The sequence below is a fragment of the Mycteria americana genome, chromosome 3 (genome assembly GCF_035582795.1).
Source record: "Mycteria americana isolate JAX WOST 10 ecotype Jacksonville Zoo and Gardens chromosome 3, USCA_MyAme_1.0, whole genome shotgun sequence".
Taxonomy (NCBI): Eukaryota; Metazoa; Chordata; class Aves; order Ciconiiformes; family Ciconiidae; genus Mycteria; species Mycteria americana.
Window position 1 is genome coordinate 68,217,738 of NC_134367.1, and position 18,835 is coordinate 68,236,572.

At 45.0% G+C, this 18,835-nt stretch overlaps 2 protein-coding genes across 8 annotated transcripts in view; one reads left to right on the top strand and one right to left on the bottom strand.

The window, feature by feature from the left end:
* HIVEP2 (HIVEP zinc finger 2) overlaps nt 1-18,835 on the bottom strand; it is a 144,754-nt gene that overhangs the window by 89,609 nt on the left and 36,310 nt on the right. For all 7 annotated transcript variants that reach the window (XM_075498862.1, XM_075498864.1, XM_075498868.1 and 4 more), the window contains one exon: nt 17,807-17,912. The gene's annotated coding sequence lies outside the window, so the exon portion shown is untranslated. The remainder of the gene's footprint in view (nt 1-17,806; nt 17,913-18,835) is intronic.
* The window catches only part of LOC142407548 (uncharacterized), a 63,642-nt gene that overhangs the window by 1,814 nt on the left and 42,993 nt on the right, over nt 1-18,835 (top strand). The gene's annotated exons all lie outside the window — the stretch shown is intronic.

An 18,835-nucleotide genomic window follows, 5' to 3' on the forward strand; every position in this document is an offset into this window, starting at 1 on the left:
TCCCGTCATTCCCGGGTCTTTTGCTGGTGCCCACTCAATGCAAGGCCCTGGAATAAAACAGCTCGCTTCCTACAGAAGACGTGGGAGTCAAAACATTCAGATCCCCTGTGCTCTCAATTGTAGGGGCTCTTACAATAACACAAGCGTCGTGAAAATAGGAGAGGTGTAAATGTGTACAATACCACCTCACCAAGAACCTGTGAAGTACCTAAATACACCTTGTAGCAAGTTTGCAAATTCCGTGGGAAAATACAACCTGCAATCTTTCACGTGAAACCCACGAAGCCCCTCACCCGTTCAGAAGTGAGTATTATAATCCCCCCTTCGTCAGGAGCCTTTAAACAGTTTATAAACCATATATTACGTTTTGCCACACATTCTGAAATTGGTGTAACGTTAGTCAGTGATGGGTCAGGCAGTTTCACAACTCACAGCCCAGGACCTCCCTCTCGCTGTCGCACAAGCCTGAGGGAGCAGAGAGAGCTTGCCTCTTCTTTCGCTCTGACGTCTGCCCAAGGGACGCGCTCCCCATTCCACCCGCCGTGCTCCCCTTCCCTCCCCCCAGCCCCTCTCCGCAGAGGCCGTATCGGCTACGACGGAGGCACACGGCCCCATCACCACACCGTTGCACGGCTGCGGCGGGGACGTGCCTGGAGCACTGCTGCATCCAAAAGTCACGAGGCAGGGATGCTAACGCATACCCTGCACCCCATCTCTAGTGTGACAGGTGAGGCAAATGAAACGGTGTCCAATCCCAAACAGGAGGGAAATCCCTGCCGAGGAGGAGCTGCCCCAGGAGATGCCGTGCCTGTGCTGTCCCCGGCCCCAGCGCCCAGGGAGGAGCAGCACGAGGTGCCCGCCGAGCGCAGGCTGCCAGGACAGCTCTTTGGCAACTCCACCAGCGGGTGCATCTGCTCTGAGTCACACCAGCGGCCACCGGCCACGCAAAGGACGCAAGAGGCGGGGAGGCTGTGTGGAAAGCAGGGTTGAAGCTCTGTGCTCTTCCTCCTTGCCCAGCTGCACGAGGCAGAGGCTGGCTGGAGCTGGCTGTCTCTTGTGCGTGTAGTTAAAGCCATAGAGATGTCCATAGCACCACATCAACCATTAATCTAAGTAAACATAGAAGGGAGACCAGGATCCGAAGCTCAACATAAATACTGTGAGACTGACTGACTTTCAGGGCCGCGTTCATCATTCTCAAAAGGTCTGTTTATACCTTGACGGGGAAAAAGAAAGCTGCACCATACACTCCCTTATTTCTGTGGCTGAACAGCAGCTGTAAAGCAGTAACTGCTCAATGTTTGGGAAGCACCAGGCTGCTCCTGCAACATCCAGCTGTGCTTGGGAAGTTGACTTCCCATGTGCCATTTGCCTGTTGAAACACAGAATGGGTTAACCACAGCGGCCAGGCATTTTGGAAGGGTCCTGGGGCTCCGTTTCTCGAGCACCTTACTACAACATTACAGGTAACGTTACTTTCACACATGCCCCCAGGAAAAGGACACCACAGACTTGGTCAATACTCATTAAGGGGATGCAATCCAAATCTCTACATCATCAAAAGACCAAGGGGTTGTTTGAACAAGGAATAGTCAAAACCCTTTGTTCATGTAAAACAGGCTTTTTACTCCATTTGGAAAGTAAAATTTTTGGCATAGTTCACTTTTCTCCTTTCTTTTTTTTTTTTTTACAACCAGCTGTCGGTTCTGTCAGTTCTCAGACAGGAGACCTAGCACAAGGCTGGTTTGTGCAACTACTTCTGGATGCCAACAGACTTCTCAAAAGCCCGTTTTCTTGAAATATAAAGGAACCCAGCAAACCCTTGTACAGAATAGGTACAGATATGGGAATGTGACAGATGGGCAGTGAAGGTGCTATCTATGGGGTAAAAGGAGATGTGGAAAAATGAGGATCTCGTAGGAGGAGCTTTTACTGTTCCCAGTAGTAAAAATGTATTGCTTTTCAATATAGAGAAGAAATAATGAAAACAGGTAAAGGACAGAACAGGAATCATGATGGTACCCAAGGAAGTATAAAAGAGTGCAGAGATGCCTTGTTGTAACAAAGCTTCATGATAGTTTTAAAAATGCCGTATTTGAAGTAGGAAGCTGATGAATTATCTCTTACTGACCCAGGAGTATCCGATTAGGAATATACATTAATGTGCTGTAGGAATATTGTTTATGAAAAGTAAAGAGACTATTAGCTTTCCAAACAGACAGTAAGAGAACACCCCAAATTAGCAAATTATTTTTTAAAAGTTTCTACAACTTTTGAAACAAGGGGCAATATTGGAAAAGATGTTTGTCTCAGTGAGGATGGAATAGTATGGAGCATTTAGTCAGTGTCATACAACATTAGATAAACCAGGACACTGATGTCAGAAACATAAAAATAGTCATGCTACTCTCCTTCTGCCTGCACATCAACCTCTTAAGGCTTTTCTCCCAATGCTAGCATTGGCAAAACAGGTAATATTGATTATAACTGAAAAGCAATATTAAAATATTATAGAAGTAGAGGCTTCTGAGACTACGTAATGATTTTTCTCTATTTGGAATTAGGAATCTGATACTCCCCTTTGCATGCAAACACCACTGAAGAAATCTAAGACGAGTAACAACGGATGGTGGTGGTGGGAGTTGCGCTTATTTTAGATATTTAACATGAAAATCAACATTTTTATTTTTGGAAGCAAGTATACTTAAAGTTAAATTTCAAATTATCACTACCTATTATATAGTCTAAACCGGTTACATTTGGTAGCATAGTTAACAGCAAATTACAGGGTTTATGCCAAAGTTTTAAAGCAAATCAAACCATGAAACTGAGGAAAGCTGTTGCCTGAGCTCCTGGAACCAGGTTTTGTTGAAATGAGAAACTAGCATTTGATAGCAATAGCTGCTTCTGCAGCTGCAGCAAAAGGATCTGAGGGTTCTTCATTTCACTGTACTCAGTCTGGGTCTGTTAAATCTCGTTTACAGTAGAGTAACTGTAAGTTGAGGAAAGTGTACTTTCCTATTCCAAGATATTAATTAAAAATACTTTTGAGATCTATTCTTTACCAAAATTCTTTAGAAGCATTTTTAGAATACGGTGATGAAAAATAATAGTAGTCTCAGGGGTCTATTCACATCATATGTATGCTACTTGACTTGAAGGGACCAAATAAAGTTAACCATCAAAACATGATGGGTTTAGTCTATATATTATTCTACAGTGACTGTGTTGGTGGATAAGGGAAGAGAAACTGATGTAATCTATCTTGACTTCTGTGAGGCTTTGACACATTCTCACACAGCATCCCTGTCTCTCTACACTGGACAGATACAGATTTGATGGACGGACTATTCAATGGATAAGGAACTGGCTGGATGGTCACATCCAGAGAGTTGCAGTCAACGGCTCAATGTCCAAATGGAGATCAGTATCAAGTGGTGTCCCTCAGGGGTCCATATTGGGACTGATACTGTTCAAGATCTTTATTAATGACATAGTCATTAATTGAGTGCACCCTCAGCAAGTTTGTGGATGATACCAAGCTGAGTAGTGCGGTTGATACACTTGAGGGAAGGGATGCCATCCAGAGGGACTTTGACAGGCTTGAGAAGTGGACCGATGTGAACCTCATGAAATTCAACAAGGCCAAGTGCAAGGTCCTGCACCTGGGTCAGGGCAACCCCCGTTATCAATACAGGCTGGGGGATGAAGGGATTGAGAGCAGCCCTGCAGAGAAGGACTTGGGGATATTGGCAGATGAAAAATTGGATATGAGCTGGCAATGCGTGCTTGCAGCCCAGAAGGCCAACCGTATCCTGGGCTGCATCAAAAGAAGTGTGGCCAGCAGGTTGACGGAGGTGATTCTCCCCCCCCACCTGGATACCACATCCAGTCCTGGGGTCCTCAGCACAAGACAAACATGGACCTCTTGGAGTGGGTCCAGAGGGGGGCCACAAAAATGATCAGAGGGATGGAACACCTCTCCTATGGAGAAAAGCTGAGAGAGTTGGGGTTGTTCAGCCTGGAGAAGAGAAGGCTCCAGGGAGACCTTATCATGGCCTTTCCAAATATAAAGGGGGCTTATAAGAATGATGGAGAGAGACTTTTTACCAAGATCTGTAGTGACAGGAAAAGGGGCAACAGTTCTGAACTGAAAGAGGGTAGGTTTAGATTGGACATAAGGAAGAAATTTTTTACAGTGAAGGTGGTGAGACACTGGAACAGGTTGCCCAGAGAAGCTGTTGATGCCCCATCATTGGAAGTGTTCAAGGTCAGGTTGGACAGGGCTTTGAGCAACCTGATCTAGTGAAAGATGTCGCTGCCCATAGCAGGGGGGTTGACCTAGATGATCTTTAAAGGTCCTTTCCAACTCAAACCATTCTGTGATTCTATGATTCCAGTGCACAGTAACTAGGAGTACCTAGGAGATACTGCAAAGCCTTTTATTTCTTTGCAAAAAATAAAAACGACGACTGCAAACAAACTATTCTGAAATAACATTCATTTCAGTTTGAAGTTTGATTGCAAATCTGCACAAACAATCTTTGATTGTTCACAGGTGCTGCCAATAAAAACCCGATTCTGAATGTATACCTATTTCTAATTCCATCTGGAAAGGGAAACACAGAGAGCGACTTGGGGTCATCAAAAGTAGGGAGCAGAAAAGGGCAGCACAGGAAACACGGCTGTCCTTCACCATCATCTTCTCGGTAACCATTCCTGATTACAGTGATAATGTAACATAGTACTCAAGTGTGAACAACCTTGCACGTACAAGATCTGATCTGCACGTTGAGGACGGAGTTTCATGCTCCGGCGAGGTGAGTCCAATGGCGAGCTGCCACCCAAGAGCGAGAGATGCTGCTTTGCTTCTTCCCCACCACGCCAGCCGTGTGCTCCTGCCAGCTCTAGAGTTTGCCTGTGCCCATGGGGAGCCAATCCAAGGTGCTAGCCCATCAGAAAACCCTGGCCACCCAAAGGCTCGCTGTCCGTCCAGCTGCCCAAACCAGCCCAGCGTGGGCTCAGGCAGGTGGCTGCAGAGGACAGGTAGCAGGAGCAGCCCCTCTAGGACATGAAACCACAGCCAGGACAGTGGGAAACCCTTCCTCAAACCCCAACTGCCCGCTCGCTCCAAGTTTTGGCAGCGCTGGAGAGCCCGGGCTGCAGAGAGAAGAGGCAGCCTCTCAAAGTCAAGGAGTGTTTCAGATGTTGCTGCCAACAGCGTCAGCGAGGACCATCAGGCAGCCAGCAGGACCGGGGAGGAAGCGCGGGGGGAGGAGAGGGGAAGGTCCAAACCACCCCATGCAAAGGAGAGAGCCCCACCTCGGCTGCTGGCAGCCTGCCTGCTGGCCCCCGCTGCCAGCGCCCACCGAAAGGGGAACTTGCCCCCGGAAGGTGAATTTCGCTCTGTGTTGATTTGCTTATTAGGCCTGTCCAAAACCAAATATGTCCGATGTTTCAAAACTGTCCACTTCTGATATTTTTCAAAATGTTTGTCCATTTTTTTCCTTCATGCCAAACTATTGCAGCTCAAATCCATGAGCAGTTTCCTCTAAAAGAGGTGGCTTCTTTTCGTCTTGCAAGATTTTTTCTTATTACTCAACAATCACGGAAAGAAAGCAAGGATCAAACTCAGAATGTATTCTTAAAAAATCAAATTTATTGATAAAAGCACAATTACCAAATCACATTGCTTCACCTTTTCTTTTATTTAAAAAAAAAAAAAACAACACAGATAACTATATGAAATCGTGTAGAGACTCTCCAGGGATTTCTCCTCAAACGACAGTTTCTCTCATTAGTTATATTCAAATTCCTCTCTTCCGGGACTCCCTCAAGCCACCAGCTATAACTGTTATCTCTGGAATATGTTAAACTAAGAAGAAAGCATTACCTTGCCTATTTGGCGTAAGAAGAGGGGGATTTCTCTCTTTGCTCTTATGGGAATGCCTACTGAAATTAAAGGGTTTGGGTTGCTCATGCTTACTCACTCATAAATTTGCCTCTTCTCTTACTGATGTCTCCTTTTCTTATGAAAAGTTCAAAAGTTCAGTTAGCAACAACCTGATGTCTTAGCTTGCTGCACAAGCCTCTGCGTTAGTTAATCAAGAAATTAGAGGACTACAACACATGGCAGTACATACACCGCATTCAGTATCATGAACTGTTGTTAATAAGCTTAAACAAAAATGCCAACATACACTTATTTACGATTTTAATTATTTATAGTATACATATGCAGCCTATCTGTAAGAAGTTAGACTTAATCTCTAACAGACTTCCTGCTGCTGTGCTGCCAGTCTCTCGGCGCAACTGGGGCCGTTCTTAATTAAATAAATAATTTACCCTGGAAGATTTCATTGAGTGCCAGCCACAAGCACTGGGGCTGGGTGAAAATAAATCACTGCCGGCGGCGTGCCAGCACTCCTTCCTAGAATCTACAGAAAACGGTGATTTCCCTACAGTGAACATTTTGCATAACCATTCTGCACAGTTTAATTGATCTCTGCCATAGCATGGTAGTAAAACCCCCTCCATTTCTATGTATTTTAAGAGTACTTCATGTTCCGTTGATTTCATTCTCTCTATGTTTGGCTGACTATTTGCATCGGTTGTACAGCTTCTTGTACAGAATCATCTGCCTCTTTTTTTTTTTTTTTTAATTTAGTGTTAAAGTCCTCCTCATTATCACTCCTTGTTATGTCGCTGACTCAAACCCATCCTCCAAAGATGGCATGGTACTGCTTTGAGTCTACAATCATCCCCCGCTTTGATTTCCACCATACTCCTATCAGCTTTACTAACCAAACTCAAGTTACTTCCTCCTCTACCAATCTACTCTTATCAGTACACACAAAACCAGCTTTTAATGTTTAACATTTACTGCACTATATTGTTATTTAGGCATTTTTATAACTGCAGAAAAAATGAGGAAAATTCCCACTTTGTGTTGTGATATCGATCTATTTTAAAATCCATTGCAAAATCCCACAATAAATATTATGATGTGACTTCAATACCTGACAGCAGTGTAAACATCAGCAAATTTTCATGGGCAATCACAGGCATCTCAATTATCCGAATACTGTCGCAGTTATCAAAAGGGCAGCCTGACCTACTGTATGGTCAATGTCTTTCTATGCGCTAGTGATTTTAGAAAACCTACACAGAAAAAAGAAAGTCCTTGGGTGCTCCTTCATAGAAAATGTCTCCTTTCATTTTTGTGTTCAAAACGAAAGATGTGAAGCGATGGCCCCTGTGCAGAAGAGCTCTGATGGTTTGGGCGTCCGGGCTCACCTCCGCCTGCCCCATGCCCCAGAGCCGAAAGGTGAGCTCCCAGTCTCCCCGCCAGATCAGGTTTCAGCCGCTATTCCCCAGTCTTCCAAAAATGTGTTTTTTCTTGCAAAGTTTGGCAATCAGCGTGTAACGCTTCTGATGGAAAAACACGCCGACGTTTCAAGAAAAAGCCAACCACCTTGATGGGGCTGCCCCACTGAGGAAATCATGACGGAAACACATTATTCTCTGCATACAATTGACCCTAAGGCACATAACCTCCCGAGTGCTACCAGTATTTCACAGCTCTCAAAACTCTGCTCGACCACCTACCACTTTTTGGCCAACTGGCTGACCCAGAAAAGCAGAAGAGAAACAATGGCCGCTGCAGGGAGGAAGCGGTGAGCACAGCTTACGAACCGGCACGCCTCCACACGCGAAGAAGTCGCTCGCTGGGCACAAAGAGCGTCGGCTACGGCTTGCCCTGGAATGAGCAATGCGATGGGGGTCGGACCACGGAGGTCACGAGAAGAAAGGAGAAGGAAGAAAGAGCACACCAAGGGAAAGAGCTTTCTACTTCTACTGCAGTTAACTCCCCTAAATTTCGTCCCTCCTCCTGGTTCCCCAGTTTCCAAAAATAACCTATACAAAGGCAAGAACTGCAGAGGCAGGGAGCCTTAAAAGAGCTGCAGTTGGAAAATACAAAAAGGTGGCAAGGGAATTGAAAAAAAAAGACACTTTCTTTTTGGAAAAGAACCGTGACATCTTCTAGCGTGGAGGCATATCGGCAGGGATGTAGGTCGGCAGCTGGAGCCAGCACCCGTGGGGTCTCGGGTCCTGGGGGCTGGTGCAGGCGGCTGCGGCAGCAGAGCAGCCAGAGGGGCCGGGGGCTGTTCGGCCTCTCCCCGGGCGGCTGGCGAAGGCTGGGGCTGGTCTTGGCCGTGCCTGCCCTCACGTGCTGCAGCTCAGCAAATGGTTTCTGTTTAGGCAACCGCACATTTCGTATGTCTGGTATCAGAAGATGCTTGACATTTTCCCTTAAAAGTAAAGGCGCCTTAATGTGAAAAACATCTCTTAATGACTAAGAAGAGAGTCAGCAGCGAGCATTTGCACCCAAAGAATTCAGTTCCTCCCACATCAAAGCAACCCCTTGGAAAACTGATTATAAACAAATTAACAAACAACTAGTGTGTCTATCAAAAATAATTGTTTTGCTGCTGCAAAAGAATTAGACTCACAGGGCCTGAAACAAACACTGAGGGTTAAATCTGATTCCTAATTGCTGGACTGCACACCAAGGTGAGGGAAGGGAAAAAACCTCCTCCCGTCGTGCAGAAATGGCTGCCTTGCTCGCACAGCATCTGTGGGAGGGGTGGTTTCTCTCTAACATCTGAGAAGTAACTTCAGGTACAGGTTGAGAGATCTGGGGTTACACAAACATCAGCCATCATATTTCCACCTCAAACTGGCTTTGATTTCAGGTGATTCAGCCTCATATTACAGCACCCCAAAGCCACATTCACTTTTTTTGCTTCTGTTTTTCAGCACTGATCAAAATAAGCGAGTATCGGCACATCTCTGCACAACTACGGTGTGATACAGGAACATCCCTACTCACTTCGCCAAAGGCGGGGAGACTGTGCTCACGGTCAAAAGGTCTGTTTCACCAACACTTCCTTCTTGTGCCTCTTTACCACTTGCTTTCTCTCTAGTAGGAAAAACTATTAAGGTGTCCAGGTAAGCTCAGGTCCCCATGCTTTTACCATAAAAGCATTCATCTTTATCATAAATACTACCACAGAGTATTTCAGACACGACTTCCCAGTAAGAACCATTCCCCTTCTCGTACAACAAACCCGCTGTTTGAATGCACGTTTCTCCACCTCTGCAGACACTCGTATCTTCTCTCCTAGACAACAAACTTCACTAGGTTTCCGTAATTACACTCTCACAAGTCTCGAGAAAACCGGTAGCTGGCTCTGAGGAGGAAAGCCGGACCCGTGCCCCCGGCTCAGCCCCCGGGCGTCGCGTGGCCACCCTGGCAGCGAGCAGGGGTGCGCAGCCCCAGCCCGGCCAGGCAGCCTGCAGCTCCCGCCTGCTGGCAGCCGCATAAAGGAGGTGGGCGAGAAGTCGTGGGGGGAAAGGGACACGGGAGAACATGTGCTGGTACCACTGCCCACAAAACAACCTATTCAGAGAAAGGGTATTTCTCACCTTTGCGGTTCTGGAGGAAAGTTTAAAAATATAACGCAAGTACAGCCCGAGTGTTTAGAAAACAGGAAGCAGAAATGGCAGAAATTATTTGGAGGTTTGGGGCTTCGGGCAGGGTTTAAATCTCATAATTCCTGATCCTCTTCTTCTCTTTCATGCTTAAGTAACAATTTTCAAATGGCTCAGCTAGCGGTGCCCATGACTTATTCCACAGCAATCTTCTTCAGCCTCCTATCGTGATGAAAGTCACCGCAATCTGAGAAAACATCCCCTGGCAAACGATGGGACTAAGTGGGCCAAGCCATGCCTCCTTCAGAGAAGCAGCAAAGCCGTTGAGGGAGAAGCATTTTTAGGAGCGAAGTTTAGGCGAGTGGGAAGGAGACAGCTTCACACAGCCTTAGCTGCTTCTCCCAGCGGAGCAGAGATTGAGAAGGAAAAACACCACAAGCCTCTCATCTTCTCCAGCTTGCCACAAAAGAGGGGTGTATTTTTCAGCAGAATCTGGTGAGTCTGACACTGAACTTAGCTCAAGTGACATGAAATGTTAATGTTTAGGAACAAGGTAGGTGGAGAGGAGGAGGAAAGAAGACATTCATTATTTGATGTGGAATTCATTCAAAAGCTTCTTTTCACAGCCAGAACTAAAATTTCCATTCAGCTGTTTATTTCTGGTGGCCTCAATAACTTGAACAAGTGGAGGAAGAGGGATCTAGAGGGAGCCTGCCTGCATGGCAACAGCCCTTCCTCAGATACCTTCGGAGAGAACCGGACACGTTTTTCTGACTGCCAGTCTTCAAATGCAGGATGGGCAGTTTTCCTCAGGGATATTCATACTGGCTTTAGGCTTCCAGCCAAGATGAACAGAAGAGATCTGCCTCCAACCACCCACTCTGGTGCCTGCAGCAGCCTCCCGACGTGGCCCCGCTGCTCCCCATCAGCCCCCAAAACCTCCACACGGAGAATGTCACACGCTCTTGATGCTACAAACTTAGTAGCTACTATTTAGAATTGGCTGGACCAGTGTATGAAATTAATGCGTGTGTTTTCTGTATTTTTTCTGTTCATGTCAATCTGAATTCTCTTCCCTCATCACTCTGATATCCTCTCCCACTTCATGTATTTTCATTTTCTTGCTCTTTTTTTTTTTTTTTTGGTCTACATTACATTTGAAAAACAAGTTTTTTCTCATAGGCAGCAGAGCATCATCTCTTTCCTGTGTTGTGGTCTTCCCAGCCCCCTGTTGTTTCTCTGCTCGCCCTTCTGCCTTTGCTCTGTTTCCTCACTCTTCCTGGTCCTTGATTTCTCTCCTCCTTTTCTTCTTTCTTTGGTGTTCCTCTTGGTGCTTTCTCTTCATCCTTCCTGCCAAGCTGAATGAGGTGCTCCACTGGGAAGGTGCTCGCAAACAGCAGATAGCCTGTTTGGAGGGTTATGCCAGGTCAGGACACCTACACACGAATCCTTCACCTCCCTTACTACGGTGTTGGCTGGAGTGATTCTTCCTCTTCATTCATGGTTGTACGCACAGTCCCTTTGCCAAAAGTCAGGAAAATGAAGGTACCACATAATTCGGGAAGGGAAGCATATGCTAGTATTTAATGAGCTACGTCTGGTTTTTTGTTTTGGGGGGCTGTGCAGAAACTAGAAGCCACAACAACAACAACAAATGTGGGAAAGTGTCAAATGCAGCATTAGCAAGTGGTTCAGGCTTACCAGTGCTGCTCTCCCTCAGAAAGTGGCTGTTTGAAAATGACACCTTCTTACTTTGCAGTTCTGCTGCCTCGAGGGTGAAATCCACCCCTTTGTAGAATGCCAAGACAGGGTCATTTAATCATTTCAATTCTATTTATTCCCTTAGAAAAGATTTACCCATGTTGCACTAGTCTCCTGAACAGGGACAAATTTCCCCCAAGTAGAATCTCAAAGACAGGGTTCCCACTTCAATGAAAGCAAGCCTTGTTTTTAAGAAAAAAAAAATATTCCTGTTGCGAGTCAGGGAAAAAAAAAAAGAAAAGGATACAGATAAGAGAGAGACGAATTTTATTCCTTCTGGCACAGCAAGAGGAGAGCGGTTGACCAACTTCCAACTGCAGAGCTATATTCTCTCCCCAGTTAAACAGAGAAACCTCACTGAAATCTATAGGCCAGATCCACTGATATGTTCTGGCTGCTTTGACTGTTTTAGCAATGCAAAGCAGCTGTAAATCCAGTTTAACTTGCCAGTCTCCGTCAGTTTTACCATGCCAGATTAGCATTGCTGTTAGCCTCAGAAATACCAACATCTGGAGGTTCCCCCACCGCCAAGTCTGACTTTAAACCTTGGAAATCTGCAATTCATCCACCCATCAGCACAGCTGGCAGGACCAGCCTTAGGTAGTTCTTCACCCTGAGCAAAATGTATTTGTCACAATCCCCCATCCTACATTCACGCAGCCGACTGAGCAGGTCAAACAAAATTCACGTAATGATCAGCGCTCTCTCGGTTATTCCCTGGCCGATTGCCCAGTTGCTCCAGAGGGTGACTCCTGACCCTGTCTGGGAGCAGGTGCCTTCCTAGTGCGGGTCTGCGAATCCAAGTTGGCTGGCAAAACAAAATACGCCGTTTCCTCATACTTTTATATTTCTTTGGATGTCAGGAAACAGACCTCAGTCTTGTTTCCTGCTCCTCAGCCAGGGGAGGTGGGGGAAACTGGAGGTGGATATAGAGAAAGGCAGAAAGAGGGCAGATCAAAAAGATCAAGGAAAATAATAATGATTAAAAAACCCAAACACTGCTTCACTCTGCTCTGTAAAGCAGTACATCTTGGAAAAAATACACACCCCCCAAGTCTTTCTCTCCAGGGATATACAACAGTCTCAGGAATTAATAGCATTTTCTTGCAACATTCAAGTGCTGCTGCACTTACAGTCTTATAAAAAACCCCCAACAAAACAGCCTCTTCATTTGCCTTTTGCCTGAGAAAAACACATGTAAAAAAGAATCGGAGAGAACTGGGGGGAGGGGGGGGGTATTCATGTCAGTTCCGATTTTCTAAGAACAAAGGCTTTACTTTATGTATAAAATAAACAGGAAACATTCAGCATGTTTTATTTTTCCCCAGCTCACTCCCAACCCCTCACTCTGAATGCATTAATCCATACACCTTCAGCACAATCGGGCTCTTCGTGTTGCCATGGAACTGAAACCTTTGCAGTTTAGATGGTGATGTACGCCAGGAAGCATACTGTTCTTACACTTCCTATAACAGAAGCAAAATCACTGCATAGCATTAACTCCCTTAGTATTTAAGGCATTCGGTGTCTTTCTTGTCTGCTCATCTTCACACAGAGTTTGCTTTTTCTATCTTGCCACATGCAAATGAAACACATTTGACATAGCTATTCTCGTCTTCATGAAGTCAATAGCTCACACACTGAGCACATTATAGAAGGCCCACAAGACTACGGACTTTCCCTTTTTAATAAGAGGCTGTTTGCAGGCATGCAGCAGCTGAGACGAGGGCTGGAGAAGGCATATGTATATGAAATATATGTGGATACAGCAAAGTATTATATATCAAGGTGGGATCTAAGCAGATTTTTGAAACCTAGTTAATGTATTTATTGCTAACCCTCTTAACGCTCCTTGTGAACATTCTTTCGTACCCATTTGTCCAGACAACCAAATTACAGTATAAAGCTCCTGCAGCAGGCACCAGATCTTTCCACACTTTTTTTCATAACCTAGGCTGCTGGGCTTTCAATGGTGGGCACAGCTTTGGGCACTTCAGTCAGAGACAAAATTAGTCAGTACAACTCTGTGTCATCTAAAGATTCAGCCTACAGTGATTATCTTCAGCAGATCTGAGCTTTTTGCCAAAACTTTTGAAAATGACTGTACACACATTGCAAATACATAGATTTTTATGTTCAAAGCAAAAACAGGGTACACAAATATCCAAGCTCATTATAAAAAGATTACCATAATAAATAAATAAATAAATAAACAAATAACCATTCGTGTACGTAAACATTGGATCTGTACCTGCAGAGACAGCTGGAAGCCAGTCCATGGTCTGAAGCCAGCTTGAGGCTTTTTTGTCCAAAGTTAAATATTTGCATAGTATTAACCTTAAAATTAAAGCATTTGCTGAAGAAACTTGCTGACTTGTGTATACGGAAGAACAAGAGCTAATTTAGCTTCCCTGCACACGGGGGCAGATTCTTGGGATGCCTTCTCCATCCCATGAATTCCTGGACAGCAGAGAGACAGACAGACTACCGACCAGGGAATTCCCCTCTCGCTTTCCGGAGGATTTTGTGAGCGGGCTGGACAGAAAGGCAATAACCCAGGTAGTTATTTTATGAAGAAGGCGTTTGTTGCTTAGGTGCCTGCCCCTCGACCACCTGGGAACACTCCTTCCTTTTAGCGTTGTCCCCGGCACAGAAAAGATCCATTCACCCAGCACCTCCGTCCGAGCAGGTTTGCCCGGTCCCTGTGCCGCAAGCAACCTCCTCCTGGCCCGCAGCTCCCGGCGCTGGGTCAGCCTGCCGGCTGCTAGCGAGCTCCGGCAGCTCTCTGCCCCGGGACATGGGCTGGGGACTGCTCACAGAGGGCTTTCTGAGGCAGGGTTCGGCCCCCGGCGTCCCCCCGCTTGCCAGCAGAAGACACAAAAGCACCGCTGTCTCTCTGTCTGTCTGTCTGGGCCAGAGCGAAGCGGCTGGTCCCCCATTCCTGGCTGCTGGCGGGTGCACGCCAGCCCCTGCAAGCGCCTGAGCCTTCAGGTCCCCTCTCCTTCCCTCTGCCAAGGAAAGAGCCGTGCTGGCAGAATAAGCTCCCTCTCCTTTCACTGGCAGCAAGCGTCTGACAGTCGCGCATCCCCATCGCTGCGTCCGTTACCTCGGGTTTACGTAAGGCTCTCACCATCAGTTTTCTAGTTACAGGAAAATGTACATTGTGCTGTGATGAAAGGCCAGTGCAATGTCAAGAGCATTAAAAGGACTCCAGGGACTGATTAGAGTCAAAAGGGAAAGGATTTATGATGGTTAATAAAGTTAAATCTGCCAGAGTCCTGCTCATTCTTCCCAATTGCAGGTAACCAGATCTTATAGGAAAAATTATTAAAATGTTGCCAGTTATTACTGTCCCCTTTGAAAGAAAACCTGCATTTTGCCTTGAAGCACCTGGCCAGGAGAGAGCCCGGCTCACCACAGCATCTACGCTGACACCGAGGAGGAGAGAAAGAGGGGACAGACAGGTCACCTGCCCCTGCCTTGGGCGAGCAGCAAGGACCTCAGTACCAACAGATCTCTTCAGTACGTGTGTAACCTGAACGGTCCCCAGCGGGTCTGCAGCCTGACCGCACCTGCAATGCCAGCCTCCCGTCGGCGGCTGGGACGGGGCTGGGACTTCCACCCACCGTCGAGCACCACACCGCGCCTCGGCGAGGGGCACGGGCAGATGGGGAAGGAAAGCTTCCCCCTCTGTCAGCACTGCACGTCCACGTGGGAGAAGGACAAAGCAAAGAAGGAAGCTCTTGCCTCTCATTCCCAGTCTGGTGTCACGTATGCACCTTCTGCTGAAGAATGCAACCTGACTGGACTCCGTAGGACTGCCCTGAAACTTGTTTTAAATGCTTTATAATCTAACATGCCCAAAAGTTGACATAATTTTACAAGATGTTAATGATTTTCCACATTGAGATAACACCACCGAGAGAGGGCAAAGGAGAGTGGAGGGGCAAATCTTTAGAAAACTATTGGGAATTTTGTATACATATCTAAATTACATGCACTTTATTGGATCTCAAGTTTCCATTTTTCTACCACTTAATAATCACAAATACGTTATATATGCCCTTTCCATTTTGTCATTCCTTCACTATATTACATCAAATTTAATTTCCTGTGGAAGGGTGTAATCTTTTCAGCTGTGACTGTCTCAGAAGCTTTTCTGTAATAAGCAAAGCCTCATCCTCTGGCAGGCCAATCTTTTATGAGCTGTGCTCCTGCAGACTAGTTTCCTGAAATGTTTGCAATGCCATATGAGAACTGGCAAAAGAGGAAAACCAAAATAACACCCAAAAGGAAAAACAAACCCGAAAACCTTCGCTTCCTTCTGACTCCTGCATTCACCGGTCAAAGGAAATTTCATTTTTATTTGGGTAGGTGGCAAATCCGGGAAGGTTATTACCACGTATCAGAAGAAGCCACACAAGGTGCGAGACAGCATCCCTTGCTCTACAGCTCATTAAAAGCACGGCAGCGAGACGGCTGCTTGCTCTTTGTGCCCAGGGAACACGGAGATCTTTAAGTGGTCACCACTCCGACAACCGCCTCTCCCCGCCACCTGCCCTCAGCTCTCTGAGAGGTCCCCTCCACCAGCAAAAAGCCGCATTCCACCAAAAAAGTGAAAATGTCAACCAAGACGCATTCATGCTTTTCATGACGAGAAACCTGTGACAGCAGGAAAGCAGACCAGCTGCCCTGCTGGGTCCTTTCCAGACCTCTGCCCCTGCAGAATGTAAAACTCATCTTCTTCAAACCAGCTTTCCATTACCGATGCTCCCACGTACACCAAAACAACTTCTTTACAAAAACATATCTCAACAAACAATTCTGAATGTTTAAAAATTAATCAACTTAGAAGAAACAACAGCAACAGAGATTATTATTCCTGTATCCCTCCTGAAAAGGTCTTAGATATGGATGATAGAGGAGACACCTGAACAAATGCATAGGAAAAGTCTGCAAAGGGTCGTGCTAATGGTATTTGGCCAGCAGGGATTACTGAGGGTGGCTACGCAAGCGTGCTAGAAGCCCTGCCAGCACAAGCAGGATCACAAGCCCTCTCACTTCGGTGGGAGATGTCGCCTCCGGGACCTTCTCTTCGAACTGACCCAGAGTCCAGCCAGATCTGGAAACCTCTTCACCATTCAGCACACAAGTTACCCGAGTTGTGAACTGCTCTCCCAAAACACACTAAATTGATGGATGAAGCATGACCTTTCTCTCCCCGCTCCCTGTAAGACTTTTATCTTGCTTTTCCTCTCTCACATCACCAATGTAGCAGCAAATCATTCACATTTCTGACAAACATTGTCTTCAAAATTCTATATAAAAATACAGCGCATTAAACCAAGATACATACTTTTGGAGCAAACAGTCATCCCTCTTCATCACTTTATAACTTTTGAAGCTAGACCAGCATTTTCAATAATTGAGTCCTCTTTTAGGTTATTTTGGCAATCCATTTCCTTGTAATTCTGTTTTATGCTTATATCTTTAATACTTAATCTCTAAAAAGTGGCTAAGCAGTCAAAGAAATCCCATGCAGGGAGCATTACTTAAACAAAAGTCTCAGGTGTTATGTGCAATGCAATCCAACTCCCATCAGCATGAAGAAATGTTTTTCCACCAGCTTCATTCAGCGGGACTTGCATCGGGGCCATAAATCAGATGAAGATGCTCCATGCTAATGGCTATGTGGTGTGCTACGCACTGCTTCAGAACATAAAACAATGATGTAACCACTCTCATAAAACCAGTTTGCCCATGGTTTTACAGGACCTGAGTGTGTGTTAACAATTTCAAGCTAGAACAGTAGAAAAGAAAAACAGGCCAGCTATCAGTGACCTTACGTTTTTGGCCGCATAGGCCGTAAATTAAATAGCCTCCCTTCACTAGATGTGGGTCTCAGTCTCCAATTCCTTATACAGGGTGAGGAAAAAAGGTTCAATATATGGATTTAATTCCTATTGAAATCTTGGTCAAAGATGGTGGGTGATGTAAAGCTAAACATCAAGGGAATAACTGCCATCATCTGGCTGAGTTTGGTAAAATGGAGTTAATTTACACTTCTTTAGGGATTCACTGGTGTGTGAAATTAATCTAATTTAGATTGACCAGAAATTGAAAATGGAATGAAGGAGAAAAGCAATTAAAGACCTTTCCTAAATGCAAAAATAGTACTGCTTTAAGTGCAGCAATACAGTTAAAGTACAGAACCCTTCACGCTACTGCTACCACCCCCTCCTGCTTGTGGAAGAGAATAATAGTCTGTATATCTACATATCATCACTCTACCAGTATAACTTCATCCAAAGGAAACATTGGTAGAATTTTTCTACCAATACCTGTAAATAAATACATTTTGAAGTTAAAACAGTTCACTATTCTGCATACAGACCAGGCCTAGCAGACAAACATCTGCTGGAACTGCTTGGTGTAATTGATTGTACATGTGGCTTAACATTTACTTCAGTGACTTTTAGCACCTTTGTGTTATTGTTACCGCGTTGTTCCAACAAGCAATGGTTAATGTAAGATGCAGACGTTCACATACCGTATACTTATGAATAACTGGTTCCCAGAGATGTGGCAGTGATAACATTGTCATCGTACGATTCAAAGTAGCTCGCTGTAGATCACATATCAGAAGAGGGTCCCACCTGAAAACATAACAAATCCAGACAGTAAGTTCATCATATTCAGAGGTTTACATCCAGCTCTGCTAATAGATTTTTATGTTTTCACATATTCTTCCTCTGCAGTAACAGGGTCTGTGCTCTTCCCAGGCTTACAGAAAACATTTTGCTGTTCACAATGGCAAGTAAAAGTTTCCTGCTGTAGCCAAACTGTTTTGGCCCACTGCTCCAGACCAGATTTCAGGCATGCTATCAAAGCAATGAAAACTAGTTTTCAACGTTAATGCAGAAGCTGTAACCATCTGGAGGACAGATACAGAATTTCATATTTCCCATTTGTTGCGTCCCTGACAAGCACGTAATTCCTTTCGCCATTGCATTGTCAGTTTGGCTCTACCTTTCTTTTTTTTCTTTTTTTTTTTAACATTGAAAATCATTGGTTTAGAAGAAGACACAACATTGGAGCTCTTGTGAACTATTCTCTTGAGATCAAGAGGTCTTAAGAAAGCATTTCTTTCCTATTGATGACTACAATCACCTTATTTATAATCATTTGATAATTTCAAATAACTTGATAGGTGAGTCTGTTTTTAAATATTTTGATATATATTGTAGGTAACCAATGCAGATACGGAAAATGAGCTTGTACTAGCAGCGTTGTCTCCAATGACAAGACACATGGCAGCTAACAAACAAACCTTCCAATTTAAGAGCTGAAAAAGTTTTTTCTTACTAAAACTAATGGTAAAATCACAACTGATTGAAACAAACGTAGGTTCAGGCAGCCTAAAAGTCTACAGCATTAAATAAAGAAAACTCTCTTGGACTGTGTATCCCTGTAAATAAGTGTTTGAAACAAGAAATTCTTGCTTGTTAATTGTATTGACTCATCGTGTGATGCATGAGGATGTGGATAAAACTATAAAACACAGTTATTGATACAAAAG